Consider the following 9137-nt stretch of genomic DNA (forward strand, 5'->3'; position numbering starts at 1 on the left):
TCTCTCTCTCTCTATAAATGCCCTATCCATCTATCTCTCTCTCTCTATAAATGCCCTGTCCATCTCTCCCTCTCTCTCTATAAATGCCCTGTCCATCTCTCCCTCTCTCTCTCTAAATGCCCTGTCCATCTCTCCCTCTCTCTCTCTAAATGCCCTGTCCATCTCTCTCCCTCTCTCTCTCTAAATGCCCTGTCCATCTCTCTCTCTCTCTCTCTCTCTCTAAATGCCCTGTCCATCTCTCTCTCTCTCTCTCTAAATGCCCTGTCCATCTCTCTCTCTCTCTCCATCTCTCTCTAAATGCCCTGTCCATCTCTCCATCTCTCTAAATGCCCTGTCCATCTCTCTCTCTCTCTCCCTCTCTCTCTGCCCTGTCCATCTCTCTCTCTCTCTCTCTAAATGCCCTGTCCATCTCTCTCTCTCTCTCTCTAAATGCCCTGTCCATCTCTCTCTCTCTCTCTAAATGCCCTGTCCATCTCTCTCTCTCTCTCTCTAAATGCCCTGTCCATCTATCTCTCTCTCTCTCTAAATGCCCTGTCCATCTCTCTCTCTCTCTCCATCTCTCTCTCTCTCTAAATGCCCTGTCCATCTATCTCTCTCTCTATAAATGCCCTGTCCATCTCTCTCTCTCTCTATAAATGCCATGTCCATCTCTCTCTCTCTCTCTAAAATGCCCTGTCCATCTCTCTCTCTCTCTCTATAAATGCCCTGTCCATCTCTCTCTCTCTCTCTCTCTCTCTAAATGCCCTGTCCATCTCTCTCTCTCTCTCTCTCTCTCTCTCTCTCAAATGCCCTGTCCATCTCTCTCTCTCTCTAAATGCCCTCTCTCTAAATGCCCTGTCATCTCTCTCTCTCTCTAAAATGCCCTGTCCATCTCTCTCTCTCTCTAAAATGCCCTGTCCATCTCATCTCTCTCTCTAAATGCCCTGTCCATCTATCTCTCTCTCTCTCTAAATGCCCTGTCCATCTCTCTCTCTCTCTCTATCCAAATGCCCTGTCCATCTCTCTCTCTCTCTAAATGCCCTAAATGCCCTGTCCATCTCTCTCTCTAAAAATGCCCTGTCCATCTCTCTCTCTATAAATGCCCTGTCCATCTCTCTCTCTCTATAAATGCCCTGTCCATCTCTCTCTCTCTCTATAAATGCCCTGTCCATCTCTCTCTCTCTCTATAAATGCCCTGTCCATCTCTCTCTCTCTCTCTAAATGCCCTGTCCATCTCTCTCTCTCTCTCTATAAATGCCCTGTCCATCTCTCTCTCTCTCTATAAATGCCCTGTCCATCTCTCTCTCTCTCTATAAATGCCCTGTCCATCTCTCTCTCTCTCTCTATAAATGCCCTGTCCATCTCTCTCTCTCTCTCTCTATAAATGCTGTCTCTCTCTATAAATGCCCTGTCCATCTCTCTCTCTCTCTCTATAAATGCCCTGTCCATCTCTCTCTGTAGCTGCTTCTTCCTGTACCCCCACCCCCTCCTCCGACCCATGACGTCCCATAGAGCGGTGGGCCATGAAGCTGGTGTTGGTCTGGGTTGCTGTCTTGCCATCTCCATGGGTGGTCCTGGTTCCCTTTTCTACTGTGCTGTTTGTACAGTTCAGAGAGCCTTGTTGTTCTGGCATGTCTCTCCATGCTGGCCAAAGCCTCAGGCCTGCTGCATGTTTTCTTTAACATGCTGATACATCTGCAGGATTTTGAAGAAAGAAAGAAGGAAGAAGAGAGAACAAGACACATGAGAGAAAGAAGGAAGGAGAGAGAGATGGGGGGAGGAGAGAGAGAGAGAGAGAGAGAGAGAGAGAAAGATCAGGACACATGGGAGGAAGGAGAGATAGATGGGGGGAGGAGAGAGAGAGAGAGATCAGGACACATGAGAGAAAGAAGGAAGGAGAGATAGATGGGGGAGGAGAGAGAGAGAGAGAGATCAGGACACATGAGAGAAAGAAAGAAGGAGAGAGATGGGGGAGGAGAGAGAGCTGTTTGAGAGTTCAGAGAGCCTTGAGTTCTGGATGTCATGAGAGAAAGAAGGAAGGCATGAGATAGATCTGGAGGATTTTGAGAGAAAGAGAGAAGAAGAGAGAGAACAGGACACATGAGAGAAAGAAGGAAGGAGAGATAGATGGGGGGAGGAGAGAGAGAGAGAGAGAGAGATCAGGACACATGAGAGAAAGAAGGAAGGAGAGATAGATGGGGGAGGAGAGAGAGAGAGAGAGAGAGATCAGGACACATGAGAGAAAGAAGGAAGGAGAGATAGATGGGGGAGGAGAGAGAGAGAGAGAGAGAGAGATCAGGACACATGAGAGAAAGAAGGAAGGAGAGATAGATGGGGGAGGAGAGAGAGAGAGAGAGAGAGATCAGGACACATGAGAGAAAGAAGGAAGGAGAGATAGATGGGGGAAGAGAGAGAGAGAGAGAGAGAGATCAGGATACATGCAGAGAGACTGAAAGAAAGATGGACGGGTGCAGCAGTGTGATGTTCCCCTAGATTATGCACCAAGTTGCACACATGGACCATTTCAAATAGGCCAGGTCAAGAAGGGATGATAATAATTCAGTGTGTTTTTAAATGTAATTACAGCTGCATTATGTTACAGCAGCTTATGTTAGTTTTTGGTGTACAAACACTTTTTCATATCTATATTGTACATACACGTGATTGTAAAGGTTTTGTATATTTTGGTTTGGCCCATCGCGGGTTATCTGTATTTCCATACCCCCTTATTGTTCTCTTTTGCCTGACCTTCAGCTAGCGAGGTATGTTGTCCTTGGCTCCCAAATTGTTCAATAAAGAAACGTGAAAATGTTACACAATGTGCTGTTATGCAACCATACGTTTTGTTACAATGTGGACAATATAAAGATTTATGTTAACAAGTTTCACCGAGCTCGCTAACTAGGGTACCTATTGTAACTTGTGAGTACTTGGGACAGTGTTTGAGTGAGTTTCTATGTGCTCGGGCAGGTGCCTGAGAGCTAGGACTGCGCCAAGGGATAAAATATTGTGTGTCGTCTCTTTGTGTGCAGGGCAAATAAAAAGAATCCAACCAGCAGACCTCCAGTTGTGTCAGTGTCCGAATTAAAAGTACACAACGCAGAACGAACCACGCGACACGGGCACGTCAGAAAGCATTCATACCCATTGACCATAGCCGTCTGTCCGGCAGTACAGGAGTAGTAAAGTCCCAGTACCCTACTTTTAATCTGATTATACTTGTGGAATATAAAAATAAATGCTTGATATGTTTTTCCAATTTCTTGAAATATTGTGCAAATGTCATTACTGTGTTAATGTATTGTGCAATGTTTTCCTTCATGGCCATGGAAAGTGTACAGGTAAAACCTTAGACGACCAGCATATGTACAATACAGTCATGTACATTTACATTCAGTGTTTTGTAAGGATGGTAAGTAAATACTGCACAAAAAGTGGTTGATTTTCATGTCATTTGATCAATAAAAATATTTTATTTGATGTGGATGTTTTGGGTCTTTTCTCATAACTTTACACCTATTGATGTAAATGTCTGAGGACAAGCGTTTTGTTCTTTCTGGATTCCATGAGAATGACATCACAGAGAAAGGGACAGGGTTTTGTTCTTTCTGGATTCCATGAGAATGACATCACAGAGAAAGGGACAGGGTTTTGTTCTTTCTGGATTCCATGAGAATGACATCACAGAGAAGGGTTTTGTTCTTTCTGGATTCCATGAGAATGACATCACAGAGAAAGGGACAGGGTTTTGTTCTTTCTGGATTCCATGAGAATGACATCACAGAGAAAGGGACAGGGTTTTGTTCTTTCTGGATTCCATGAGAATGACATCACAGAGAAAGGGACAGGGTTTTGTTCTTTCTGGATTCCATGAGAATGACATCACAGAGAAAGGGACAGGGTTTTGTTCTTTCTGGATTCCATGAGAATGATATCACAGAGAAAGGGACAGGGTTTTGTTCTTTCTGGATTCCATGAGAATGACATCACAGAGAAAGGGACAGGGTTTTGTTCTTTCTGGATTCCATGAGAATGACATCACAGAGAAAGGGACAGGGTTTTGTTCTTTCTGGATTCCATGAGAATGACATCACAGAGAAAGGGACAGGGTTTTGTTCTTTCTGGATTCTATTAGAATGATATCACAGAGAATAATTTTTCACATGTGATGAATACAACAGGTATAGACAGACCATACCGTGAAATGCCTCATTTCAAGCCCTTATCCAACAATGCAGTTTTCAGAAAGAAAGAAGAATTAATTGTTAAGAAAGTATTTACTAAATAAACTAAAGTTAAAAAAAGTTAAATAATAAAAGAACGAGGCTATGTACAGGGGCTACCGGTATCGAGTCAACGTGCCGGGGTCCCGGTATCGAGTCAACGTGCCGGGGTACAGTTAGTCGAGGTCATTGAGATAATATTCTGTGAAAAAGTCAAGGGGTGTGAATACTTTCTGAAGGCACCATAGAAAGGGAGGAAGAGAGAGGGACGCTGTGAAAGATGCAGACATCGCCCTGGTATTATTTTTCTACTGACATTTTCTACCGTGTGTGTGAGTGTAGAAATAAACCACGTCATCCCACTTTGTCCGACATCCATAAATTGTGGTTTGTTGCCATAGACCTCCCTCACATGTTGATGGGCTCATGATTTATACAACATTTTGACAGCTTGTTTCATGTAATGTACACCTTCATATTTCCATCCGAGGGCACGCAATGTTCTCTGGTTCTCAGGAGTAACATATGTTCATGCATTTTGTCTGAACAAAAAGCATTTCCCCAAAGGGTGTGTTCCAACTGGATGAAACAGTGTCTCAGTTATCACAACCTTATGGGTCATTCCCTTTATCTGCTGAACAAGGTCATATGGTTCATTATTTGGACAGATGAAAACAAAAAAGTATCTCTTCATGAGGTTATGTCAAAGTAAATAGCTTATTCTGAATCTGTGAATTAATTAAGAACTCTGAAAGGAATGTTTTGTTTCATTAGAATTTAATTATAATTGTGTTACAGTGCTGTTTCTGCCTGGTTTTACCTTGTATTATTTGGTAGCAAGGAGTACTTTTTGGTACTTACCAAATGTGACGTAACAATGTTTTTTTTAAATAAATTCCAATTACACTCAGGAGAGTAGTGAATTAGTAATTACGATGTGATTAACATTTTACAATTTCGTCTCTAAGTAATCCCAGGTCTTGTAAAAAGTGGAGTTGTACAATAAAGTGGAATCACGTTTTCTTCAATTGAACAGAATTACTGTATTTCACATGTAAACTCTTTCATGCTGATAGCTCAAGCCTCGGATTAGCCTGCTGAGACGGGAACCACAGTGCCACATCTTCAAATCCCCAGGTGTGGGAGGACAGTGTTTGACGTGACGTGTGTGGAAGCAGCTGTTTAGGGAGGGAGTTCCTGTGAGCACCGAGGTCAGAACACATTCATACAGCTACGCAGGAAACTAAGTTGTTTGTGTGTGTGTGTGTGTGTGTGTGTGTGTGTGTGTGTGTGTGTGTGTGTGTGTGTGTGTGTGTGTGTGTGTGTGTCTGTGTGTCTGTGTGTCTGTGTGTGTGTGTCTGTGTGTGTGTGTCTGTGTGTGTCTGTGTGCGCCTGCATGCTTGTACATGTTTAAATGTTTGCAGAGAGATACTTTGGACGACATCACCACAAAAAGGTCTGAGGCGTTCATCTTAGGGTCATCTTGAGGTCATTGTGACACAGACAAACAAACATACAGAAGCCTATAAGGGTCAAGGTGTGGTCAAGTGAGTAAAAGCTGACGTGCTCTTTGGAGGCACGTTTATATACCCTATTGGCATGTTTGGGCTGTAGGTCCAGAGCCTGAGAAAAAAGTGTACGGTCAGTTGGTCAGTTTGTCTCATGCTAATCTTGGTCAAATTTCTGAGAATTTATAGGTTGCATTCCAGGCTGTCGACAATGCAGATCAATGCAGGTGTGGGGGTGGGGCTGGGGGTGGGGCTGGGGTAATAATAATCATCTCCTTTGTCTTGATCATGTTGAGGGAGAGGTTGTTGTCCTGGCACCACACGGTCAGGTCTCTGACCTCCTCCCTATAGGCTGTCTCATCGTTGTCGGTGATCAGGCCTACCACTGTTGTGTCATCAGAAAACTTAATGATGGTGCTAGAGCCTTGCTGTGCAGTCATGAGTGAACAGGGAGTACAAGGGGGAACTGAGCATGCACCCCTGAGGGGCCCCCGTGTTCAGGATCAGCGTGGCGGATGTGTTGTTACCTACCCTTACCACCTGGGGGCGGCCTGTCAGGAAGTCCAGGATCCAGTTGCAGAGGGAGGTGTTTAGTCCCAGGGTCCTTAGGTTAGTGGTGAGCTTTGAGGGTACTATGGTGTTGAACGCTGAGATGTAGTCAATGAATAGCATTCTCACGTAAGTGTTCCTTTTGTCCAGGTGGGAAAGGGCAGTGTGGAGTGCAATAGAGACTGCATCATCAGTGGATCTGTTGATGCGGTATGCAAATGGAGTGGGTCTAGGTTTTCTGGGATAATGGTGTTGATGTGAGCCATGACCAGCCTTTCAAAGCATTTCATGGCTACAGACGTGAGTGCTACGGATCTGTAGTCATTTAGGCAGGTTACCTTAGTGTTCTTGGGCACAGGGAATATGGTGGTCTGCTTGAAACATGTTGATATTACAGACCCAGACAGGTAGAGGTTTAAAATGTCAGTGAAGACAGTTGCCAGTTGATCAGAGCATGCTGAGTACACATCCTGGGAATCAGTCCGCCGTTGCGGCCATGTGAATGTTGACCTGTTTAAAGGGCTTACTCACATCGGCTACGGAGAGCGTGATCGCACAGTCGTCCGGAACAGCTGATGCTCTCATGCATGTTTTCAGTGTTACTTGCATCGAAGCGAGCATAGAAGTAATTTAGCTCGTCTGGTAGGCTCGTGTCACTGGCCAGCTCTCGCCTGTGCTTCTCTTTGTAGTCTGTAACAGTTTGCAAGCCCAGGGTGGCCTAGTGGTTAGAGCGTTGGACTAGTAACCAAAAGGTTGCAAGTTCAATTCCCCGAGCTGACAAGGTACAAATCTGTCCTTCTGTCCCTGAACAAGGCAGTTAACCCACTGTTCCTAGGCGGTCATTGAAAATAAGAATTTGTTCTTAACTGACTTGCCTAGTAAAAAAAAATTAAAAACATCAGACGAGCGCCGGAGAAGTAGGATTCAGTCTTAGTCCTGTATTGACACTTTGCCACTTTGCCTATTTGATGATCGTCGGAGGGCATAGCGGGATTTCTTATAAGCTTCCAGGTATCTGGATAGGTGTTTTACATATCAGCTAACCACATAATATGACATGGCAATTCAAAGCATTCAATGACATGGAACAAGACCTGGAGCGTGACTGACAACTTGACCACACAGTTATGAGACTGATATAACATACTCTCCCCCTGTTAACACAGTTATGAGACTGATATAACCTACTCTCCCCCTGTTAACACAGTTATGAGACTGATATAACATACTCTCCCCCTGTTAACACAGTTATGAGACTGATATAACCTACTTTCTCCCTGTTAACACAGTTATGAGACTGATATAACCTACTTTCTCCCTGTTAACACAGTTATGAGACTGATATAACCTACTTTCTCCCCCTGTTAACACAGTTATGAGACTGATATAACCTACTTTCTCCCCCTGTTAACACAGTTATGAGACTGATATAACCTACTCTCCCCATGTTAACACAGTTATGAGACTGATATAACATACTCTCCCCCTGTTAACACAGTTATGAGACTGATATAACATACTCTCCCCCTGTTAACACAGTTATGAGACTGATATAACATACTCTCCCCCTGTTAACACAGTTATGAGACTGATATAACCTACTCTCCCCTGTTAACACAGTTAACACAGTTATGAGACTGATATAACATACTCTCCCCTGTTAACACAGTTATGAGACTGATATAACATACTTTCCCCCTGTTAACACAGTTATGAGACTGATATAACATACTCTCCCCCTGTTAACACAGTTATGAGACTGATATAACATACTTTCCCCCACAGTTATGAGACTGTATAACATACTCTCCCCTGTTAACACAGTTAGACTGATATAACCTACTCCCCCCAGTTATGTGATATAACACAGTTAACACAGTTATGAGACTGATATAACATACTCTCCCCCTGTTAACACAGTTATGAGACTGATATAACATACTCTCCCCCTGTTAACACAGTTATGAGACTGATATAACATACTCTCCCCCTGTTAACACAGTTATGAGACTGATATAACATACTCTCCCCCTGTTAACACAGTTATGAGACTGATATAACATACTCTCCCCCTGTTAACACAGTTATGAGACTGATATAACATACTCTCCCCCTGTTAACACAGTTATGAGACTGATATAACATACTCCCCTCCCCATACTGTTAACACAGTTATGAGACTGATATAACATACTCTCCCCCTGTTAACACAGTTATGAGACTGATATAACATACTCTCCCCTGTTAACACAGTTATGAGACTGATATAACCCTGATATAACCTCTCCCCTGTTAACACAGTTATGAGACTGATATAACATACTCTCCCCTGTTAACACAGTTATGAGACTGATATAACATACTCTCCCCTGTTAACACAGTTATGAGACTGATATAACATACTCTCCCCCTGTTAACACAGTTATGAGACTGATATAACATACTCTCCCCTGTTAACACAGTTATGAGACTGATATAACATACTCTCCCCCAGTTAACACAGTTATGAGACTGATATAACATACTCTCCCCTGTTAACACAGTTATGAGACTGATATAACATACTCTCCCCTGTTAACACAGTTATGAGACTGATATAACATACTCTCCCCATGTTAACACAGTTATGAGACTGATATAACATACTCTCCCCTGTTAACACAGTTATGAGACTGATATAACATACTTATGAGACTGATATAACCCCCCTGTTAACACAGTTATGAGACTGATATAACTACTCTCCCCTGTTAACACAGTTATGAGACTGATATAACATACTCTCCCCCTGTTAACACAGTTATGAGACTGATATAACCTACTCTCCCCCTGTTAACACAGTTATGAGACTGATATAACATACTCTCCCCCTGTTAAC

Source organism: Oncorhynchus tshawytscha, linkage group LG31 (genome assembly GCF_018296145.1).
Source record: "Oncorhynchus tshawytscha isolate Ot180627B linkage group LG31, Otsh_v2.0, whole genome shotgun sequence".
NCBI lineage: Eukaryota > Metazoa > Chordata > Actinopteri > Salmoniformes > Salmonidae > Oncorhynchus > Oncorhynchus tshawytscha.